The 25,225-nt window shown below is 42.2% G+C and overlaps 1 protein-coding gene across 2 annotated transcripts in view; it reads right to left on the bottom strand.

Annotated features, from left to right (window-relative positions):
- The window catches only part of TRMT9B (tRNA methyltransferase 9B (putative)), a 69,001-nt gene that overhangs the window by 25,370 nt on the left and 18,406 nt on the right, over positions 1-25,225 (bottom strand). For both annotated transcript variants that reach the window (XM_064585603.1, XM_045879755.3), the window contains exon 2: positions 3,832-4,029. The gene's annotated coding sequence lies outside the window, so the exon portion shown is untranslated. The remainder of the gene's footprint in view (positions 1-3,831; positions 4,030-25,225) is intronic.

Below are 25,225 nucleotides of genomic sequence, written 5' to 3'. Positions count from 1 at the left end.
TGATAAAGAAAAGGGGAAAGGCACTAGGGGAAGAGAAAAGGAGAAGAAAAAGGAAAACAAATATATATTGAATGATTATCACGTGCTTCTTATATGTTAATGCAGAAGAAGCAAGACACGGGAAGTGGGAAAAATAGATAAAGATCTAAGAGTCCCAATTTCATAGGGATAAAAATAAGAAAGAAGAGATAAAATATATAATGTTATGTTTTTATTAATTTTATATCTATTCCAATTAGGGCTCAGAACTAGATATTTACATTCTAATTTCATTGTTCATAGAATGTATTACTATTAATCAATCAGTAATGGAAATCAGACTCTGACAACTTGTAACTATACAGAGTAATCCTATACTCTGTATTCTTTTGTGTCTTTCTCTTTTCACATTATATTTAGGAGACTGAGCCATCTCATTGCATATAGTCTCTTGTAACTACAAGAGAGATTCGCTTGAACTTTTGTATTAAAAAATTAAAATTCAAAATAATGCCAAAAAGCTTAAAAACTCTTGCTCTAGAAGTCTAGAATTGTAGTAGGCTGGAGTTTTATGTATTATGTTCATTTCCAGTGTAATTGGAAATTGTTAAAAAGGAAATTGTCTAAAAGGAAATTGTCTGTGAGCCCTGCTTGTATGTAAAATAACACATCTCCAAATGAATGAATGAGAAATTGGGATCATCACCTTAGAATTCAATTAAATTGCATTTATAAGAAGTATCTATTCAAAGACTGACCAAAGCTGGATAAGCCACTGTGTTTCTTAAAGCCCTTTGGGGGTGCCTGGGTGGCGCAGTCGGTTAAGCAACCAACTCTTGGTTTTGGCTCAGGTTGTGATCTTAGGGTTGTGATCTCAGGGTCATGAGATCGAGTCCCACATTGGGCTCTGCACTCAGTGCAGAATCTGCCTGAGATTCTCTCTCTGTCCTCCTGCTTGTGCTCGTGCTCTCTCTCTCTCAAATAAATAAATCTTTTTTTTTTTTTTTTTTTTTTAAGCCTATTAACCTGACTTTCAGGGAGAGTAGCAAACTTAGAAATTCTATCACAGCTAAGGCATAGAAATCAAATAAATCACTTCAGGTCACCCAATGTGTTTGAAGATCTGACTGCTACAAAAGGAAGGGAAGGAGAGAGGGAGGAAGAAAAGACACTAATGTGTGGACCCCAAAGCATGAAGGCATGAAGGTATTGCTGGGGGTAATTTCTGGTTCATATCTGTTTGTTTGTTTTAAACCATAAGACTTTAGTTTGAAAGAGAAGAGGGTCTGCCAAAGGTAGTTGTGAAAAAATTATTTTGGAAACCTAAGATTCTGCAAAATATCTGATCTCTCCCCAAGCCTAAGGCCATACACTTATGACCATTATCTGTATTCCCAGACATTTTAGAAATTAAATACTATTTATTTATTTATTTGCGAGAGAGCATGTGCGTGTGGGGTGGGGGAGAGAGAATCCCAAGCAGACTCCCTACTCAGCATGGAGCCCCACATGGGGCTTGATCCCAGGTCCCTGACATCATGACCTCAGCTGAAATCATGAGTCAAATGCTTAACTGACTGGGCCACCCAAGCGCCCCGGAGATTAAATACTTTTTTAAAATTTCTGCTTCTCCGCTCTTCCTTTGAGGAACTGCCCCTGTCTCAGACTCCAAGTGATGCTGGGGCCTGCTAGTCACGTAGGCCAAGGGGTGGGCACATGATCCAGTCGAGGACAGTCTCTCTCCCCTGGGAAACTGGTAAGAGGTAGTTGGAACCCAGTCACTAATGGCACAACCCTAAAGGAAAGATCCTCAGGTTTCTTCCAAGTGTTGCCTTTCCTGAGGTTTGGTTTATAGCTCTTCTGTCAGCTCCTTAGTACACTCCCAACAACTCCGTCCTTCATGCCCGATGAAGCGTCTGTTTTGATGTTTGCTGCCAACGGACTTTATTACAGACTTGGACGGGTCTTCGCAACCACGGCACTCACCTCAGGGGGTGTCACAGTGGACAAGTCGCACTGTGGCTGCCACAGTTCCCCAACAGGACTTGCCACAAATAGACGAGAGAACCCTTGTTGGAGCCCAGTGGCACTAGAGCATGTTGGGATGGCAGCAGCATGTGGGACCCAGCGCTAGCCTAAGAGATCAGCGTTGTGGTACTTCCACCGCCATCTTTGCTGTCTCTCCGCCTTTCTTTTTGCCCTGCCACAACCTAGTATCTGAGCTGCTTCTGCAGCCTTCCAGTCTCTCTGTCCCCCTTGCCTTCCTCCCACTCCCCACATCTCATATCCGTAAGGCCAGGAGTTTGCACCACCCCTCCTCCTTTAATCATGGCTTGCTGGAGACACTGTACATTTCCGTGGTAAAAAGTGACTGCAGGGACCACAGAGTGTACGTGTTACTCCTGGCTTGAAGGCTGCAACTTGTCATTTTCCCTCCAGGAACCCAAGAAAAGCAATTTAGAATCTCTGTTTCATGTCAATTCTGGATAATTTTCCAGATAATGGATAAGGGCCATTTAATAGGGTTGAAAGCCCTTCAGGGGTCTCTATTCTCTGCGGGAAGAAGCTTGTACTCCTCGGCCTGGCATTCAAAGCCCTCCACAACCTGGTCCCAGTCAGTCTTCCCAGACTTCTATCCTGGGGCCACCATATCTCAAATTCTCAGCTTCCACCTGAAGACCTCTCCTCACCCTTCCCTGAGTGGGTCTCGTACAGCTCCTCATTCAAGGCTTCACTAAAGCCAACGGACTGTCCTCTGTCACCTGAGATGCTCTATCACCTTCCCCTTCCAAAATCTCACCTGGCCTTCGAAGTCTAGCAAGCTTTGTCCTCCTGCATAAAGACTTCACGGAGAGCCATAGATATCAACCAGCCTTCCCACTCTTTCTGTGTTCGGCATATTTATTATCTCTATCACTCTTGGGACATTTCTCCTGATGCCATCTTGAATTCTCAACTTTGTATATGTGCCTAATGAGACTAGAAGCTCCTGGAGGGCAGGAACTGGACTAGGACCTTTCTTTGTCTTAGGATAGTGCTGAACACAGAGCAGTCACTCAATATTTAACCGTAGAACCAAGGCATCAATGAGCCCTTTCCTTAGCTCCTTCTGCAGGACAACAGTACTTTACTCCAGGACAAACTGGTCCTCAAGTCTTTGGTCAGAAATCATAAATGCCCTGCTGGGGACCAACAGGAAACAGGGCTAGGACTGAGCTTTTTCCCAGTTGTGTTTTCTATTTCATGATTTCCTGCCCTGGCAGAGGCTGTTTCACGCATGGACCCTAGGCATGCAGAAGTCATATTTTTGTAACTAAAAGCAAATATAAGCATTGTAAATTGTTCTCCCATTATAAATGCCACAGAAGACACAATATTAAAAAAGAGAACATAAAACTCTGCTTTAAATTTTAAAGACCTACTCAAATTGCAATTCTAACATAACAATACAAGTTGGTCATGATAGTTCAAAGACTTAATTATAAAATACCTAGGTTTTTGGGTTTTTTGCCTTTTAATCTATGATCCTTCAAACTTAACATCTACATATTATTTTCAAGTCCAGATGATACTGCAAACTTTTGTAGGATAACAGCTATCATTTAACAGTGCTCTTTACTAGAAAAGCATTTTGTTCTCTAAAAAATACTAAGTACATTCTTGTAATTTTCACTTACCCTATACAACTATTTTCAAATTCTTTTTACTGCCTTATACAAAAATAAACTCCAACTTACTTTATATCACATTATCATAATTTAAAATTACAGCGATTGGGACTAATGAGGTCTGCCCAGTGCCCCAACACCCTCATGTTATTTGAATTGCAGTAAGAGTTATAAAGGTACTAACCTGAGTCATCTTGTGATTACAGGAAAATTACTTCTTGCCTTTGTGAAGCGTGGCAGTTTCTACCCTCAGAGAGTGACAGTTTTAGCTCATGACTTTGTCAGTGTGTAACGTAAATGAAAAGCAGTCGAGTGAAATCAAACAGCGAGGTCCTTCACGCGATGAAGCACTTTGCGTGAGTCTCTGAAGGGAACACAGGCTCTATTCGGAAAAACACAAATACTGAATGTCATTTTACAAAATACAAATATTGAACCAGAGACAGCCCAGGTTGACCTCTTAACCCATGCATAAATTACCCAGAGAAGAAGGGATTAGAAAGAACTGGGACTATGTGGACAATGCCAGAACTGTAAGGGGTTTCTGAATTAATTCCTAAGCTTTCTTTTTTTTTTTTCCCAAAGATTTTATTTTTATATTTGACAGAGAGAGCGAGAGAGGGAACACAAGCAGGAGTGGGAGAGGGAGAAACAGGCTTCCTGCAGAGCAGGGAGCCCAACACGGGGCTCGATCCCAGGACCCCGGGATCATGACCTGAGCCAAAGGCAGACGCTTAATGACTGAGCCACCCAGGTGCCCCTAATTCCTAAGCTTTCTATAAAATATACAGTACTTTCTCCCAAAATTACATTGAATGATCTCATCTTGTTCGTAGAAAAATTACAAGCATTGAGAGTCAACTCTGAATCCCATGGCCTAAGGAAATGTATACTATTTAAGACAATGTTACCAAACTGCATTAAATCATTCCAGTACAATTTAACTGCTCAGTATTTGCACATCACTTTGAGAAGTACTCCTACTTATTCTTCATTGTTCACATTTATTTTCTTTTCTCATCATACAGTGGGTCTGTCAGGAAACCCATCAGAAGACTCTTAGTTACTTAAAAAAAAAAAAAAGAAAAAAAAGATGGGCCTTGCATGCCAAAAAGCACTTTGTAATGTAGAAGTCTTGGGGTATAAAATGAGGTCTGGAGGGATGCCTGGTGTGGTAGGAAAAGCCAATTCTGTAATACACTGGGACCTGATTCCTTCTCTGTAAATGAAGCAAATGGACCTTAATCTAGATCACAGTTCTCAACCATGTTCCCCAGTCTTCATTTTCTTTGTATGTACACGTCACTGCCAAAATATAGACAGTGATTCTCAGGATGGTGGGGCGGCATGCATGTGGCTTCCCCCAACTTCCCCCTGTGCTCCACACCACCCCAGTCTTGGTCCCTATCTAAGAATCACTGATCTGGAGGTGCTTTGGAAAGCTTTATTTTGGGTCCTCAGAATATGCCTATTTATTAAAACGTCAGTCATCTCTCAATCGTATCAGGTATATGATCTGCACCACTGAGAGCCCCAAGGGTTGACTTTTTAGGAAAAACATTTAAGAAGGGTCTTGAAAGAGCTATTTGTCAAAGGATCTCATCTTTACTCATGCAATTTTAGAGCCTGCCTTTATCATCAAGGAGATGATGTTTCTTTACTGAGCCCTCACGCTAGCCCCCAAAAGAAATGCTCTCTACTTGGATCGACACTTGCATGCCCTGACCTAGGCACTCAAAGGAGTGCCAACTTGGCTATGCACCTTTCCTTCAGGCATTAGTGCCTAGATGTATTAACCTTCTCCAGTATGCCCCTGAAGATGAGTCCGTAATAGTAGCCAGTGAAAGGAATCGTAGAGAGTGCCGAAGGCATCTCTGAGCTACGTGGATGGGAGCAGGGGTGGGGAAGCTTTTCTGTACGCCAAAATCATACCTTCAACACCTATACATATAATTGACTTTCCTTATGTTTACTAACTTATGATCCAAATTTGTCCCCATTGAAAATGTGTGAATCATTTTATCTTCTCCAAGAAGCTGTTGGGCAAAGACAAAAGAGGATAGTATCTATCCTTTAAAATTGTTGAATTCAGATGAGTCCTTTTACCATATTAGCCCTATATCTCTGGAATAGTTAGTAGTAAAAAATGTATTTTCTGCACAGCAAAGAAAACAATCAACAAAACTAAAAGGCAACCTATGGAATGGGAGGAGATATTTGCAAATGGCATATCCAATAAAGAGTTAGTATCCAAAATATATAAAGAACTTACACAACTCAACACCCCAGGAACAAATAGTCCAATTAAAAATGGGCTAAAGACATGAACAGACACTTCTCCAAAGAAGACACACAGATGGCCAACAGACACATGAAAAGATGCTCAACATCCACTCATCATCAGGGAAATGCAAATCAAAACTACAATGAGCTATCACCTCACACCTGTCAGAATGGCTAAAATCAACAACACGGGAAACAACAGGTGTTGAGGATGATGTGGAGAAGAAGGAACCTTCTTACACTGTTGGTGGGAATCCAAACTGGTGCAGCCACTATGGAAAAGAGTAGGGAGGTTCCTCAAAAAGCGAAAAATAGAGCTACCCTGTGTTCCAATAATTGCACTACTGGCTATTTACAAAAAAAAAATCAAAACAAAACAAACAAAAAAACACTAATTCAAAGGGATACATGCACCCCAATGTTTATAACAGCATTACTTACAATAGCCAAGATATGGAAGCCACCCGAGTGTCCACTGATTAATGAGTGGATAAAGAAGAGGTGGCATATTATATATATATAAGGAATATTATTCAGCCGTAAAAAATAATGAAACCTTACCATTTGCAACAACATGGATGGAGTTAGATAGTATAATGCCAAGTGCAGTAAGTCAGTCAGAGAAAGACACCATATGATTTCACTCATACGTGGAATTTAAGAAACAAAACGAATGAGCAAAGGGGGAAAAAGAGAGAGAGACAAACCAAGAAACAGACTCTTAACTATAGAGAACAAACTGATGGTTACCAGAGGGGAGGTGGGTAGGGAGGTAAGTTAAATAGGTGACAGGGATTAAGGAGTGCACTTGTTGTGATCAGCAGCGGGTGATCTATGGAATTCTTGAATCACTATATTGTACACCTGAAATTAATGTAACACTATATGATAACTATACTGGAACTAAATTAAAAAAAATCTCCTTTGGCAATAGTGTAGGCTTATATTGCCCGGCCAGGTTCACAATGAAGACAGAGAAAGAACCCAGTTAAATATTTTAGGTATGATATTAAGCATGTAAAGCCAAACATAAGGGATATTGAGGAGAAAGGATCAGATTAATAGGACTGGGGAACTAATGAAGAGCACGCTGAAGAGGAAGCGGTAATAATAATAATGCTGACATTGTAAGGTGTACCACCACCATCTGAAAACCAAGTGGGAGAGACAATGAAAGGCAAACAAAATGAAACTTTGGTAATGACTATATATAAACCGATGAACCATTGTTTGGAATACATGTGAATGTATCAAAGAAGGTTACTTAAGATTTATGCGTCTGCAGGAAATAGGACATAAGAAGGACTGGATGTTGGTAACTGACTCTGAACCGCCATGATCAGTAACAGGTTATATTTCATGTACTGGCGTGGGCTGTTTGTACATATCCCTTACATTCTCTGATTGCAGCATTTTCCAGGTAGGAACAATGTAGCTTATGATGGCTGCATTTCTGCTGGGTATTGCAATTTACACAGTGCTCAATAAAGGTCTATTGTATAAATATGTGTAGAAAGGAATAGAAGAATAAAAAAGATGGCCCTTTAGATGGTGCTAAAGTCCACCATCAGAGGGAGGGTGCTGGATATGTTGTTTCCATCGTGTTTGGAAGACAACAAAGTAAGATGGATATGAAGCTTCAGGGCATCGGCTGGACTAAAGATCATTTAAAAATCATTATCCCACATCTTGGCAGTTAGGGCCATGAGAGTAGATTAAATCAAAAGAAATTATGCAGTGTTAAGAAAAGGAATGAGGTTAGAACACCAAGGATCCCTAATATTTAACCCTCACACATGTTAGTATCAGAGGGAAGCCTAGCCATGTGCTGCATTATAGCTCTACCATAATTAAATTTAATGCAAGAAACACTGACTGCGTCCCTACTAGGCAACAGTTGTTTTGGTAGCTATGAGAGGAGCAGAAAACGGGTGGTCCTTCCTCTCAAGAATCTACAGGCTGCTATAAGAGTAACACAGAACAAACACTGAATGACAGTAGTAGGAAGCAAGCACATGATTTATTGATAAAAAATATAGACAACGAGCAATGTTAGCTTCTATAATTTGGAGTGACACTTTGAGTATTATTCCCTCTACATAATGAGGCAAGTGAAACAGGATGCTCTTCTAATTAATATTCCCTACCCTACACAGAAAAGCCCTTAATGATACACTAGAGAGATTACAGAAGAAATGGTAGAAAAAGGAACACTGGCATTTCTAATTAAAATCTCATGAGCAGAACAAGCTCAGGGCCTCCAAGCTACATAATATGTAGCCGTGGGAGAATATGACCCTCTCTGTAATCCCAGCAGGGTCCAAAGGTCACCCCAGAGTCAATGTACATTGAAAGAAAGCAGACAACGTGAGGGAAATATATCTTAGGAGAAAGACCAAATATTCCCAAGAATACTTTGTTTTCCTGGAAAATTTTCAAAGATTACATGTCGAAATTGATTCCATTTAGGAGCAGGATACTATCTCCAAAATCTCAGTGAAGGAAATGAAGGTTCTCCTCTCATCCGGGTGAGGAGAGTGAGTGTACGAGGGGGAGGGTGGTTACAGGAGGAGATACAAAACAGGAACGAAGAACTCACAGCACAATATTGATGATGAGATCTGTTATCGAAGGCCACTCCTCCACAGGCAATGAATGACTAGACCAGATTCATGAAACTCTATTATAGTTCATTATGATTTTGTAGATTAGAGGCTGCTGGGAAGTCAAATATGAGTATGAAGAAAAATGAAACTATAGCACCCTGCTACCTCCAGGCATTTGCTGCTGGTGTCAATTTGACAAAACCAGCTCTGGTCTGTGTTAAGATAAAGGTAATAGGATCTCCAGAATGGCAGCTTGGAAGAAGTTTGTTTTGATGTTACAGAAGGGCAACACCAGGGAGAAGCAGAACCTGACCCATCTTCTTTCCTCTTAGGAAAGAAGGTTTCAGCAGGTCAGGTGCTGAGGAATCCCACACTCATCTTACTGTCAAACGATTGTTCAAGAAGGAGTTTTACATGAGGACTATGGTGTCAATATAAAACAAGACATGATTTTCTAAGAATGGAATAAGGGGATAAATGTGAAGATGTATTATGTATTTATAAAATGTGTTTATAATACGATTGATCCAAAGGAGGTATTCTTGAGGTTGTTGTGAAAAAAAATCTGATTATTTGAGATTCAGCAAGAGAGTCACATGCATACAAAGTATAGTTAAGATCTGGACGGTCGGGTGCCTGGGTGGCTCAGTTGGTTAAGCGACTGCCTTCGGCTCAGGTCATGATCCTGGAGTCCCCGGATCGAGTCCCGCATCGGGCTCCCTGCTCGGCGGGAAGTCTGCTTCTCCCTCTGACCCTCCCCCCTCTCATGCTCTCTCTATCTCATTCTCTCTCTCAAATAAATAAATAAAATCTTAAAAAAAAAAAAAAAGATCTGGACGGTCAAGCATCTTATCCTATAGACTCCACCTGCATCTCTCCTCTTACGTGCCTCCCATTCTTTCCCCACTGCCTCAACTAGGAGTTCCCACTCATGGATTTCACAGACCTCCCCCCAAATCTCAGAAGGACATCTGGAGAACCAGAGGGGCCAGCTGGTTCTTTACTTGAAGGCTAGGATGGACACACACACACGCACACACACACACACACGCACACTTTTAAAGCGTATAATTTACCATCACCATAATTGCATAGATGAATGGATAATTTACCCCCACAAAAGTTGGGAGGCCCATAATTTTGAACTAAAGAAGTCCTTTAAAATTGAATAATATTTAGCTTTGTGAAAAACTGACTAAACGTCCTTTAATTTTCTCATTCCATTATATTGATCACAAACCAACACTGAAATACAAAACTGAGTTTTGGGGACCAGATTAATATGATGGTTTCCAGACCCACCAGTCCCCCAGGCTTCACAGCTCTGCGCCCTAAAATTCATTCTCAACAGCATGGTCAAAGTCATGTCTCACTCCTCTTCAGACTTAAAGAGCAAGTCCAAATACCTCAGTATGTCCCATAAAGTCCTCTGTGATGTGACCCCAGCCCACCCTCCAGCATTTCCCACTATGATGTTCCACTCGAAGTAGCCAGTCAGCAAACTGCTTGTTACCATAAGGACTTGGCACCAGAACTTAACTCAACGATGGCTTCTTTCATTGAGAAACTCTTGCTGGGATGAAGGATAAAGGAATCCATGTAGATACTTAGCTGATTTGCGGTCAAGGACAAACTCCTTTGCTCGTGTCACTGCTCTACATGTGTAACTTGAGTTTCTCTGAATGCTTTAGACATTTGATGTCTTCATGCTTTTTGCTCATCTGTTCCTTCTGCCTAGAACTACCTTGCTCCCCTAGACTACCTGAGAGACACAACTATCTTGGAAGGGTCAGCTTGCGCCATATTCTCTATGAAGGCTCTCCTGTCCCCCAGCTAGACTCACCACCCGGTGCTCCCTCATGCCTCCCCTGCATTACACGGATACACATCACCAGCACCGTGGGGGCCACTATTTGGTCTGTCCTGGCTACTTCACGTGGTGTTAATGAAACAAATACATGGAATCTCACACAACATTGCTTTGGACCAAGAAACTTACCTTACAGAGAAAGAAGTAATAAATGATGTCCTATCACTGATCTTACCATGGACCCGATCACCTAGAAATCTTGGGCCTTTTCTAATGGTAGAATGGCCTAAGAAAGACTCAGTTAAGGTCCACATGGGAAACAATATCTTCTGACCTCAAGATGGGGCTTGTATATATGATTCTGATCTATGTGATATGTGATATCCTTTTTTCCCTATAGGTCTTGGGTCTGGGAAACATGAGGTAGGAGGGAAGGGAGAATTTAGAGCAATGCCACTAATAATTACATCTAATTATTTTTTAAATATTTTCTCTCTGTTGTTATGGCTCTGGGTTTGCGGGTTTAGAGGTCCTCACACTCCAGGAATTACTATTATTACTATGGCCATGGAGGCTCATGTGGCAGGTGGCAGGAGGCCCCCGCATCGGTGGTGGTAGGTCCTGGTCAGGAACCATGGATCACATGGAACTGAAAAAACATTCCTGTACTCATTTGTTTATGTTTATTTCCTCCAACTTGACTTTCGGCTCTATATGGACAAGGACCATCCCCACCTCATCTCTTTATCCATAATACCTCTTACTGTATCTGGCAGATTTGGTGGTGATGGACAATTGCCAAGTGAAGGAATGAAGGCTCCCAAGTAACTAGAAGCATCAGTTAAAAAGCTCTTGTTGGATTCACAACTTTTAAAAGGAAAGAGGCAAATAGTAAGTCATAAATTAAAAATATTTTTTTATTTTTAGTTGTGATTAAAACACAAAATAAAATGTATCATCTTAACCATTTGTAAGCGTACAACTCAGTAGTGTTAAGTACCTTCACATTGTTCTGCAACAGATCTCCAGAACGTTTTCATCCTCCAAAACTGAAACTCTATGCTTATGAAATAATAACTCCTCATTTCCCCTTTCCCCAATCCCCAGCAACCACCCTTCCTTCTAAGGATTTGACTACTTTAGATACTTCATATAAGTGGGCTCATACAGTATTTGTCTTGTGACTGGCTTATTTCACTTAGCATAATGCCCTTAAGTTTCATCCATGGATTTCCTTCCTTTCTCGGGCTGAACAATATTGCACTGTATGTACATATCACAGTGTTTATCCATTCATCTGTCGATGGACATTTGAGTAACTTCCACCTTTTGGCTATTGTGAACAATACTGCTAGAACATGGGTATGCAACAAGCTCTTCAAGATTCTGCTTTCATTCTTTTGGGTAAATACCCAGAAATGGGGTTGCTGGATCATATGGCAGTTCTAGTTTTAATTTTTTGAGGATCCTCCATACTGTTTTCCAGAGTGGCTGCATCATTTTATATTCATGCTGATGGTGTACAAGGGTGCCACACCCTCCCCATGTGTTATTTTCTGTTCTTTTTGTTTTTTAATTTTATCCATCCTAATGGGTGTGAGGTGCTATCTCATTGTTTTTATTTACATTTCTCTAGTAATTAATGATACTGAGCCTCTTTCATATGCATGTTGGCCATTTTTATGTCATCTCTGGACAAACACTTATACAAGTCCCTTGCCCATTTTTATTTTTTTATTTATTTTATTTTTTATTTTATCCCTTGCCCATTTTTAAAGTCAGGTAATTTAGCTTGTTCTTTTTTTTCTTTCTTTCTTCTTTGTTGTTGTTGAGTTGTAGGAGCTCTTTATATATTTGGGATATAAACCTCTTATCAGATATATACTTTTAAATAGTATCTTCCATTCTGTAGGTTGCCTTTTCACTCTGTTGTATCTTTTGGTGCAGAAAAGATTGTCTTTTATTAAGTTTGATGTAGTCCCAGATAAGTTCTAAATTTTATCCTGGGGTCTACATATATTCAACAGTTACATATTCAACAAGATAGTTGATATCCATATGAAGTAAATTGTTTGGGCGGGGTGTGGAATATTCTGATTCCCATGGGCTCATAGAAGTACATCTGCTAACCTATTTGCATTTGTTATCATATACTCCTTCCTCCTGGAAAAAAGACAAGGGATGAACTGCCCATACTTACCTATAAAGCAAACCCACCAGCTATATGCTGATAGCTCAACAGCTTCTTTCTTGCAACTCTCTCCCCTCTCTTGCCAACCATCAGTTTTCCCTTTGCCATTAAATCTTCCCCATTAATATAAAAATATGCTTCAATATCTCAAAACAACAACAACAACAACAACAAAACCCTCCCAGGCATGACCACAGATCACTGTCCAGTTTAAGCCCTAATTTCCCTGCTTCCTTTTATGGCAAAATTCTTCAAAAACACTGTGTCTACTTGTTGGCTTCCCTCTTATTGCCCAATTTTCCAGCATCATGCTGATCATAAAACACCATAAAACATAAAACAACCCTAGACCACAATGCTGGACCCAGCAAATGGAGTAGTCAGGGGAGCTACTTTCAGGGGAAAAAAAAAAAGCTTTGCTACTGTTGTCTCCCTTTTTTTTCCTTTAAATTCAATTAGCCAACATATAGGACATCATTAGTTTCAGATGTAGAGTTCAGTAACTCATCAGTTGCGTATAACACCCAGAGCTCATTACATCACGTGCCCTCCTTTATGCCCATCACCCAGTTACCCCATCCCCCACCTCCCCTCCAACAACCGTTTGTTTCCTATTGTTAAGATGCTTTCATGGTTTTTCTCCCCCTTTTATGCAAGAAAAAGGTAAAATGCTTTTGTTTTCCCAATCATGCATCCGAGGGCCATTTCCTTTCCACCAACCTCGAGTCACTGCTTTGAGTGCAGACTGCAACACTCTGCCTTGTGTCGCCCACAGCCTTCGCAGAACCGTCATGTGGAACAAGTCGGATGTGCAGGTGATGTGATGTCCCTGCAGGCCTATTCTGTGGCACTCATACTTCTACTGCTCTTGTTCTCCGACTCGCTTTGTTCATAAACACCCTGATTTTTTTTTTTTAAATTAATTAATTTATTTTTTTATTCTTATGTTAATCCCCATACATTACATCATTAGTTTTAGATGAAGTGTTCCATGATTCATTGTTTGTGCATAACACCCAGTGCTCCATGCAGAATGTGCCCTCCTCAATACCCACCACCAGGCTAACCCATCCTCCCACCCCCCTCCCCTCTAGAACCCTGTTTGTTTTTCAGAGTCCATCGTCTCTCATGGTTCGTCTACCCCTCCGATTTCCCCCGCTTCATTCTTCCCCTCACGCTACCTTCTTCTTCTTCTTTTTTTTTTCTTAACATATATTGCATTATTTGTTTCAGAGGTACAGATCTGAGATTCAACAGTCTTGCACAATTCACAGCGCTTACCAGAGTACATACCCTCCCCAGTGTCTATCACCCAGTCACCCCATCCCTCCCACCCCACCCCCCACTCCAACAACACTCAGTTTGTTTCCTGCGATTAAGAATTCCTCATATCAGTGAGATCATGATACATGTCTTTCTCTGTTTGACTTATTTCACTTAACATAATACCTTCCAGTTCCATCCACGTCGTTGCAAATGGCAAGATCTCATTCCTTTTGATGGCTGCATAATATTCCATTGTATATATATACCACTTCTTCTTTATCCATTCATCTGTCGATGGACATCTTGGCTCTTTCCACAGTTTGGCTATTGTGGACATTGCTGCTATAAACATCGGGGTGCACGTACCCCTTCGGATCCCTACTTTTGTATCTTTGGGGTAAATACCCAGTAGTGCAATTGCTGGATCATATGGTAGCTCTATTTTCAACTTTTTGAGGAACCTCCATACAGTTTTCCAGAGTGGCTGCACCAGCTTGCATTCCCACCAATAGTGTAAGAGGGTTCCCCTTTCTCCGCATCCCCGCCAACATCTGTCGTTTCCTGACTTGTTAATTTTAGCCATTCTCATTGGTGTGAGGTGGTATCTCAGTGAGGTTTTGATTTGGATTTCCCTGATGCTGAGCGATATTGAGCACTTTTTCACGTGTCTGTTGGCCATTTGGATGTCTTCTTTGGAAAAATGTCTGTTCATGTCTTCTGCCCATTTCTTGATTGGATTCTTTGTTCTTTGGGTGTTGAGTTTGATGAGTTCTTTATAGATTTTGGATACTAGCCCTTTATCTGATATGTCATTTGCAAATATCTTCTCCCATTCTGTCGGTTGTCTTTTGGTTTTGTTGACTGTTTCCTTTGCTTTGCAAAAGCTTTTTATCTTGATGAAGTCCCAATAGTTCATTTTTGCCCTTGCTTCCCTTGCCTTTGGCGATGTTTCTAGGAAGAAGTTGCTGCGGCTGAGGTCAAAGAGGTTGCTGCCTGTGTTCTCCTTTAGGATTTTGATGGACTCCTGTCTCACATTGAGGTCTTTCAACCATTTGGAGTCTATTTTTGTGTGTGGTGTAAGAAAATGGTCCAGTTTCATTCTTCTGCATGTGGCTATCCAATTTTCCCAACACCATTTGTTGAAGAGACTGTCTTTGTTCCATTGGACATTCTTTCCTGCTTTGTCGAAGATGAGTTGACCATAGAGTTGAGGGTCCATTTCTGGGCTCTCTATTTTGTTCCATTGATCTATGTGTCTGTTTTTGTGCCAGTACCATGCTGTCTTGATGATGACAGCTTTGTAATAGAGCTTGAAGTCTGGAATTGTGATGCCGCCGGCTTTGCTTTTCTTTTTCAACATTCCTCTGGCTATGCGGGGTCTTTTCTGGTTCCATACAAATTTTAGGATTATTTGTTCCATTTCTTTGAAAAAAGTGGATGGTATTTTGATGGGGATTGCATTGAATGTGTAGATTGCTCTAGGTAGCATTGACATCTTCACAATATTTGTTCTTCCAATCCATGAGCATGGAACATTTTTCCATTTCTTTGTGTCTTCCTCAATTTCTTTCATGAGTATTTTATAGTTTTCTGAGTACAGATCCTTTGTCTCTTTGGTTAGATTGATTCCTAGGTATCTTATGGTTTTGGGTGCAATTGTAAATGGGATCGACTCCTTAATTTCTCTTTCTTCTGTCTTGTTGTTGGTGTATAGGAATGCCACTGACTTCTGTGCACTGATTTTATATCCTGCCACTTTACTGAATTCCTGTATGAGTTCTAGCAGTTTTGGGGTGGAGTCTTTGGGGTTTTCCACATAAAGTATCATATCATCTGCAAAGAGTGAGAGTTTGACTTCTTCTTTGCTGATTTGGATGCCTTTGATTTCTTTTTGTTGTCTGATTGCTGTGGCTAGGACTTCTAATACTATGTTGAATAGCAGTGGTGATAGTGGACATCCCTGCCGCGTTCCTGACCTTAGGGGGAAAGCTCTCAGTTTTTCCCCATTGAGAATAATATTTGCTGTAGGTTTTTCATAGATGGCTTTTATGATATTGAGGTATGTACCCTCTATGCCTATACTCTGAAGAGTTTTGATCAAGAAAGGATGCTGTACTTTGTCAAAAGCTTTTTCTGCATCTATGGAGAGGATCATATGATTCTTGTTCTTTCTTTTGTTAATGTATTGTATCACATTGATTGATTTGCGGATGTTGAACCAACCTTGCAGCCCAGGGATAAATCCCACTTGGTCATGGTGAATAATCCTTTTAATATACTGTTGGATCCTATTGGCTAGTATTTTGGTGACAATTTTTGCATCCATGTTCATCAGGGATATTGGTCTGTAATTCTCCTTTTTGAGGGGTCTTTGTCTGGTTTTGGGATCAAGGTAATGCTGGCCTCATAAAATGAGTTTGGAAGTTTTCCTTCCATTTCTATTTTTTGGAACAGTTTCAGAATAGGTATTAATGCTTCTTGAAATGTTTGGTAGAATTCCCCTGGGAAGCCATCTGGCCCTGGGCTTTTGTTTTTTGGGAGATTTTTGATGACTGCTTCAATTTCCTTAGTGGTGATAGGTCTGTTCAGGTTTTCTATTTCATCCTGGTTCAGTTTTGGTAGTTGATACAGCTCTAGGAATGCATCCATTTCTTCCAGGTTATCTAATTTGCTGGCATATGGTTGCTCATAATATGTTCTTATAATTGTTTGTATTTCTTTGGTGTTGGTTGCGATCTCTTTCACTCATGATTTTGTTGATTTGGGTCATTTCTCTTTTCTTTTTGATAAGTCTGGCCAGGGGTTTATCAATCTTGTTAATTCTTTCAAAGAACCAGCTCCTAGTTTCGTTGATCTGTTCTACTGTTCTTTTAGTTTCTATTTCATTGATTTCTGCTCTGATCTTTATGATTTCTCTTCTCCTGCTGGGTTTAGGCTTTATTTGCTGTTCTTTCTCCAGCTCCTTTAGGTGGAGGGTTAGGTTGTGTACTTGAGACCTTTCTTGTTTCTTGAGAAAGGCTTGTATTGCTATATACTTTCCTCTTAGGACTGCCTTTGCTGCATCCCAAAGATTTTGAACAGTTGTGTTTTCATTTTCATTGGTTTCCATGTATTTTTTTAATTCTTCTTTAATTTCCTGGTTGACACATTCATTCTTCAGTAGGATGCTCTTTAGCCTCCATGTATTTGAGTTCTTTCCGACTTTCCTCTTGTGATTGAGTTCTAGTTTCAAAGTATTGTGGTCTGAAAATAGGCAGGGAATGATCCCAATCTTTTGGTACTGGTTGAGACCTGATATGACCTAGGATGTGATCTATTCTGGAGAATGGTCCATGGGCACTAGAGAAGAATGTGTATTCCGTTGCTTTGGGGTGGAATGTTCTGAATATGTCTGTGAAGTCCATTTGGTCCAGTGTGTCATTTAAAGTCTTTATTTCCTTGTTCATCTTTTGCTTAGATGATCTGTCCATTTCAGTGAGGGGGATGTTAAAGTCCCCCACTATTATTGTATTGTTGTCAATGTGTTTCTTTGCTTTTGTTAGTAATTGCCTTATATAATTGGCTGCTCCCATGTTAGGGGCATAGATATTTACAATTGTTAGATCTTCTTGTTGGATAGATCCTTTAAGTAGGATATAGTATCCTTCCTCATCTCTTATTACAGTCTTTGGTTTAAAATCTAATTTGTCTGATATAAGGATTGCCACCCCAGCTTTCTTTTGGTGTCCATTAGCATGGTAAATGGTTTTCCACCCCCTCACTTTCAATCTGGGGGTGTCTTTGGTTCTAAAATGAGTCTCTTGCAGACAGCATATTGATGGGTCTTGTTTTTTAATCCAGTCTGTTAGCCTGTGTCTTTTGATTGGGGCTTTTAGCCCATTTACATTCAGGGTAACTATTGAAAGATAGGAATTTAGTGCCATTGTATTGCCTGTAAGGTGACTGTTACCGTATATTGTCTGTGTTCCTTTCTGGTCTATGTTACTTTTAGGCTCTCTCTTTGCTTAGAGGACCCCTTTCAAGATTTCCTGTAGGGCTGGTTTTGTGTTTGCAAATTCCTTTAGTTTTTGTTTGTCCTGGAAGCTTTTTATCTCTCCTTCAATTTTCAATGACAGCCTAGCTGGATATAGTATTCTTGGCTGCATATTTTTCTCATTTAGTGCTCTGAATATATCCTGCAAGTCCTTTCTGGCCTGCCAGGTCTCTGTGGATAGGTCTGTTGCCAATCTAATGTTTCTACCCTTGTAGGTTACATATCTCTTCTCCTGAGCTGCTTTCAGGATTTTCTCTTTGTCTATGAGACTCGTAAGTTTTACTATTAGATGTCGGGGTGTTGACCTATTTTTATTGATTTTGAGAGGGGTTCTCTGTGCTTCCTGGATTTTCATGCCTGTTTCTTTCCCCAAATTAGGGAAGTTCTCTGCTATAATTTGCTCCATTATACCTTCTGGCCCTCTCTCTCTTTCTTCTTCTTCTGGGATCCCAATTATTCTAATGTTGTTTCGTCTTATGGTATCGCTTATCTCTCGAATTCTGCCCTCGTGATCCAGTAGTTGTTTATCTCTCTTTTTCTCAGCTTCTTTATTTTCCATCATTTCATCTTCTATATTACTGATTCCCTCTTCTGCTTCATTTATTCTAGCACTTAGCGCCCCCATTTTTGATTGCACCTCATTAATAGCCTTTTTGATTTCTACTTGGTTGGATTTTAGCTCTTTTACTTCTCCAGAAAGGGTTTCTCTAATAACTTCCATATTTTTTTCAAGCCCAGCTAGTATCTTTAAAGTGATGATTCTGAACTCTAGATCTGACATCATACTAATGTCCGTATTGAGTAGGTCCCTGGCAGTCGGTACTACCTCTTGTTCTTTTTGTTGAAGTGATTTTTTCCGTCTTGTCATTTTGTGCAGAGGAGAATAGATTAATGAGAGAACAAAATGCTAGCAGAGTAACCACGTCCCCAGAAAATATACTCTAAACAAATCAGAAAAGACCTGAAGCAGTGGGATAAGAAAGGGAAAGAGAGAGAAAGGAAAAAGAAAAAAAAAAGAAAAAGAAAAAGATAAAGATAAAAACAACAAACAGAACAAAACAACAACAACAAAAACCCAGAATGTGATCAAATATGATCAGGCTGGTATATAGATCAGTGCCACACACTAGATTTGGGGTGTATTTTGGTCTTTTAGAAGAAAGTGCCTCCCAAAATTTTAAAGAAAGAAAAACTTATATATGTACAAAAATAAGGGTTGATATGATGAAGGGATGGAATATGATTGTAAAGATGGAAAGTATAAAAAATTTTATAAAAGGAATTGATAAGAAGTTGTTTGAAAAAAGAAGAGGATTTAAAAAAAGAAAAAAGAAAAGAAAAAAAAAGGGAGAGGATGTGATCAGGCAGGGGAATAGAAAACACCATATACTAGAAATTTAGGGTATATTTTAATCTGTTAGAAGAAACTATCTCAAAATTTTAAAGAGAGAACAACTTATATATATAAGCCAAAAATATGGGTAACTACTATGAAGGGATAGAATATGACTCTAAAAATGAAAAATAAAAATGTTTTTTTTTAAAAAAGGGATTGATAAGATGTTGGTTGAAAAAGGGAAAAAGAAAAATTCAAAAAGAAATAAAAAGACAAAAAGACAGTTAAAAAAAAATTAACTTTAAAAGACTAAAGAATCATGGTAAAAAAGCCCTGAATTCTATGTGCAGTATTCCAGGGCTGGAGTTCTGCCGTTCTCATTGATCGGTAAACTTGGTCTTGGCTGGCTGTTCTCGCTGATCTTCTGGGGAGGGGCCTGTTGCCGTGGTTTCCAAATGTCTCTGCCGGAGGCGGACTTGCCCCGCCCTTGCCCCCTCCCGGCTGAGTCATCTGCTCGGGTTTGCTCTCCGGGGCTTTTGTTCCCTGCGAGCTTTCCGTACAGCTTTGGAGGCGGAGAGTGAAAATGGCGGCCTCCCAATCTCCGCCCTGGAGGAGCCAAGAACTCGGGGGCCCGCTCCTCAGTGAGCCCCCAGAGAAAAGCCGTCAGTCACTCCCGTCTCCCGGGTCTCCGGCCGCACTCCGTGCTCGCCCGGCCTCTGACCACATGTTTCTATCTCTGGCTCATGACCCCGGGTGGAGTCTCCAAACCCAGCAGATCCCTGCGGTGCGCTCCCGCGTGGCTCCTCCAGGGGGAGGAAGGTGAGTCTCCCCGGATCTGCCGCTTGTTGGGTCCCTGCTGGAGGAGCAGGGGCCCGACTGTGCCGCGGATCACGGTTTATGGCCACCCCGAGCTGAGAGCCCGCGCCTGGGCTCCGCCTCTGCAGCCGGCTTCCCTGCTCCGTTACCTGGGAGCTCGGCCACACTCAGGCACCCCCGGTCTTTCTGTGACCCTGAGGGTCCTGAGACCACACTGTCCCGGAGGGTTCCACCCCCGCTTAGCCACCAGAGTGACATCCCTCGGCGGAGCCGACTTTTAAAAGTTCCGATTTTGTGCTCCGTGGTTCTATCACTTGCCAGAAGCGGCCGACGGAGGCCCCTCCCCCGCCGCCTATCCTCCCGAATATCACCTCAGATTCACTTCTCTGCACGTCCTACCTTCCAGAAAGTGGTCGCTTTTCTGATGAGAGAGTTGTTGCTCTTCTTTTCTTCGATCTCCTGTTGAGTTTGTAGGTGTTCAGAATGGTTTGATCCCTATCCAGCTGAATTCTTGAGAGGAGACGAAATCCAGGTCTCCTGCTCCTCCGCCATCTTGCTCCGCCCCCACACCCTGATTTCTGAAGCGAAGATTCCCTGTCCAGTATAAGAGCAAGGTCCATATTGCACTGCAGTCGGGAAGTTCTCATCTCCGGCTTGGGCCTGCTGCCATAGTGAAGCCGGCGGCAGGAAAGGTGGAGCGTGGTGGTATCGCTTTGGGACCTCCTCCCTTACTCCCAGGGCCAGCTTGCTTCCAACCTTCCAGTGCTGGAGTGGTTGGAGGGGTGGCTGGCAAGGCGATGTCCGGGAGCCAAAAAAGTCCCTTTTTGACGGGAACTGGTGTGAGCTGATGGTGATCTCTGGACATGGAGGGAACCGAAGGCTGCTTCTCTATTTCATGGAGCATTTGGTGGCCTCTGTGGAACACTTTCATTGGTTCTCTGTAGACCCTCATCGCTGCAGACCTCTGACCTGTCGTTTCCTGACAGGAGCGCGCTGTCCCGCTGACAGCTTATGATGGTTCTCAGCAGCTGGTCACCTGCTCTACGCCTCCTGCAGTTTCACCCGCCATCTTGTCGGCCCTCTGGTTGAGACTGTGTTCAGCAGCTAGGCCAAAGCCGTCTGTCTTGTGTGGCCCACATCTGGTCTGAGGAAAACACCTTTGATCCATCCTCAGTGAGAGTGCTGGTATTTCCCGAACAATACCCCCTCCTCGGCTGCCATGGGCTGCTTCTACCAACCTTTACATTTCTCAGGCATATGCTTGACCCCAGACTGCTGTGCTCTAAACTGCAGGGGCCACAGCTCGAGCTTTCTGTGTGGCCCCCCTGAAGCCCTGCCACTTGACTTGAGGATGGGAGAAACATCTCCCTCCCTTCTCCCAAGATGTTGTGCGTGTGTGTGTGTGTGTGTGTGTGTGTGTGTGTGAGAGAGAGAGAGAGAGAGAGAGAGAGAGGAGGAGGAGGAGGAGGAGGGAGAACATGGAAAGGAGGCATCCACAGTAGGCCAAAAAATTCTCTCTAAATAAATCCTCACCCCAGTGTCTCAGTTCTTCAACATGGGGTGGCCTAAGGGTCACAAAACCAGATTTCATAGTATTCAGCCTTAAAAAGGATGGAAATTCGGACATATGCTATAACACAGATGAACCTCGAAGATACGCTATGTGAAACAGCCAGACAGAAAAGGACAAATATTATATGACCCACTTATCTGAGGTCCCCAGAGTAGTCAAGTCCATAGAGACAGACAGCAGAATGGTGGCTGCCAGGGGTTGGGGGACAGGGGTGGGGGCAGTGGACTTACTGCTTAATGGGTACAGCGTTTCAACTCAGGGAGATGGAAAGAATTCCGGAGATTGGTTGCACAACAATGCAAATGTACTGAATGCCACAGAACTGTACACTCAAAAAGGGTTAAAATGGTAAATTTTATGTTATATACATTTCAGTGCAATTTTTTAAGAACAACAGATTTCAACCACTTCTGCGAGTTCTGCTTGAGTATTCTAGCAAGGAGTGCCACAACCTGAGAGTACCTGCCCCTGCTGGGAACATCTTTGGGCCTGTTGTTAAGTCAGTGTCCCTCCATACCCTTCTCCACGCTGCTCTGTGTGGTGATGTGGGGGCTCTGCAAACAGCGTGTCTTCCTTGTCAAGGGGCTCTGCAGACAGGGTACACTAAAGGGAGGCTGGCAGGTGGAGTGGGGAGAGGGGACCAGCTTCTTTGGGTTGCTTCCTGTTCTTGCCTGAGTTACCCAACTCCATCGGTCCCCTCTGACTTCCCACGGTCTGGCCCTGGCTCCGGGGCCCTCCTCCAAGCTGCTGGGTTCTAAAGAGCCCAACTCCTTCTCTTTGTTCCCCCAACACATGGGGGGGTTGGGGAAGGGAGGGGGGCAATTGCCGTTACTTTTGCTCTCCAGCCTTATTTATCCCCACTTTGCATTTAAAGCTCTCTGATACCTGTTTAACCAAATCCCTCTATCAAATTCCCTCTATTAACATAACTAGGGTGGTTTCTGTTTTTCTGACCTGGCACTGAGTGATACTGCTGTTTTTTTGCACTCGTATGCAAAAAAGCAAAAGCAAGAAAATTCCATTTCCGCGTCCTGCTAGAGTTGTTTATTACCGTCGTCCCCCAACTAGTTTGTAAATACCATGGAATCAGGTGTTTGGGGTTCACTGACGTAGACACACAGTACTTTGAACACTGCCAGGCATATGGCAGGCGCCCAATCATCATGGGATAAATGAGTAGGAAATATTTCATGTCAACATAAAACAAAATAATTTTGGTCATGAAAACAGGCTTCTAATATATAAATGTTATAACCACATGCCAATATTCGGGGGAAAATAAGTAGTTGATCTCTACAAAACTCTCTGAAGTTCTTAACAATATCCGTTTTCTGCTTTTGTTCCTCCCCATTGTCTTGTTTAGTAATTTCGTAAGTGGGGGTCTCTCCAGTTTTTTTCTTGTACGTTAGGGCATGTTATCCATGAGACAGTCATTCAGTATGATATGGTGATTTAGAATAAGAAACCTATATTTGGTCTTTGACCACTGTTCCTGGCACATAGCTCCTAAAACCCTTAACTTTATTATAAAGGGCCCTAGGGACATCTTTTGTTATAATATTTAGGTTTTTTCCTAGCTATTCCTGAAGTAGCTTCAGAGCATAAAGGTGAAATGGGTATCTTTTGTTACTAATAAATAACAAGCCTCTTTCACCCATACCTGAGTTTATGTTAATGAGGTGACCTTTGGAAAGCCCCTAAGGATGGGCTGGTTGCCAGGGGAGTAGAGGGTTGGACCTATAGGCCCATCCCCCAGACCTCCAGGGAAGTGAGAGAGAATGGAGGTTAAGTTCAAACATCAGTGGCCAATGATTTAATCAATTGTGCCTCCATAAAAACCCAAAGGATGAGGTTTAGTGAGCTTCCATGTGTTGGACAAGAATGCATTCATGTCAGCCGGGTGATGCACCTCAAACTCTAAGGGGACAGAAGCTTGGAGCCTTAGGTCTTGGGAACACGTGATGGATGGCTGGTCAGAAGCACAGGAGATAAGCTGGACCTGTAATTGGCGTCTGAAGTGGGGGGGAGGGGGCAGTCTTGTGGGGCTGAACCCTTAATCTGTGGGATCGGAGGCCATCTCCAGGTAGACAGTGTTGGAATTGAGTTAAATTGTAGGGCACCAGACTGCTGTCCCAGAATCATGTGACATGCGAGAATCTCCACACAGCTGGTGAGTTGTGTACTGAGAGTAGAGAAGCCTCCCAGGAGGGTGTCTTTCCTCTCCATTCACTCAGTCACTAAAATATATAGCTTGAAACCTGAAACACAAATGCGTGAAACCTCACAAATAAAACTTGAAGAGCAGAACTCGGAGCATTTTGGTGTGATGAAGAATACTGTATGGGGAGAACACCCAGGCCCAGCTCTGTCACTGGTGCATGACCCTGGGCAGGTCATTTAGCTTCTCCAGGTCTGCGTTAGTTCCTCTCCGATATAGAGTGCCCTTCCTCTTTTAAGACTCTGATTTTCTTTTTTCTTTTAAAGATTTTATTTATTTGACAGAGAGAGACACAGCAGAGAGAGGGAACACAAACAGGGGGAGTGGGAGAGGGAGAAGCCGGCTTCTTGAGGAGCAGGGAACCCAACATGGGGCTCGATCCCAGGACCCTGGGATCGTGACCTGAGCTGAAGGGAGACGCTTAACTGACTGAGCCACCCAGGTGCCCCAAGACTCTGGTTTTCACATAGAAATGTGCTTTACCATCCCCCAAGGGCAACATAACAGTCAAGCACTGACAGCCTGTGTCAGACTTGAACTTCCTCTTCTCTCAGTCCCCACACACATTACCCCGCATGGTCTGAGCCTAGATGGGGGTGCAGAGACGGACAGTAAGCCGTTGAATAAAAAGCTCTGGTGCCAATTCCTACCTCGTGTTCCAAATGAGGTTATCGTTTTCTGTGGGAGTATCTTCTAAGCTTGGCTGGATATTTTTAAGATCTGAATCTGGGGGGTAGCATTAATACTGACAGCTACGTTCAATGTCTAGCACATTGGAATACATCGCAAAGCTCAAAAAAGACTAGGTCGGGGCAGCCAACTCTTCTAGTTCAGTGACACATAAAGGTTTCAGAAGGCGCCAGGCAGGATGCATGCTCATGGGGAAGTAGCCCTGCAGCCACGGCAGAGCCACGAGGGAGCTTTGGGATGATGGTACCAAGCTAAGTGCAGCGAACTGCCATCCACACGCTCTCTTGAGTGTCATTGGTGAGTGAGAATGTGGCACAGTATAAAAATCAATCAAGTACTGGGGCGCCTGGGTGGCTCAGTCGTTAAGCGTCTGCCTTCGGTTCAGGTCATGATCCCAGGGTCCTGGGATCGAGTCCCACATCGGGCTCCCTGCTCGGCGGGAAGCCTGCTTCTCCCTCTCCCACTCCCCCTGCTTGTGTTCCTGCTCTCGCTGTCTCTCTCTCTGTCAAATAAATAAATAAAATCTTTAAAAAAAAATCAATCAAGTACTACTTTAGAAATAAAAAGTGAGGAGAGATTACAAACAGGATTACATAAAAAATAGATCTCAGAGCCTAAAGTTCAAGGACAGTGAAAGAACAGACTAGTCTGCTTACTGGTAACTGATGTCTACAAAAGTTAACAGTACATTTGTTTTTTGGTGTTTTCATTCAATTTTATTCACAGACGTAAAATACAGTGTGTGTGTATATATAT

Source organism: Mirounga angustirostris, unplaced genomic scaffold, assembly GCF_029215605.1.
Source record: "Mirounga angustirostris isolate CCGP_5_RB_7025 unplaced genomic scaffold, mMirAng1.0.hap1 SCAF_2, whole genome shotgun sequence".
NCBI lineage: Eukaryota > Metazoa > Chordata > Mammalia > Carnivora > Phocidae > Mirounga > Mirounga angustirostris.
The sequence above is the reverse complement of the archived record's forward strand: the minus strand, read 5'-3'. Positions and strand labels throughout refer to the sequence as shown.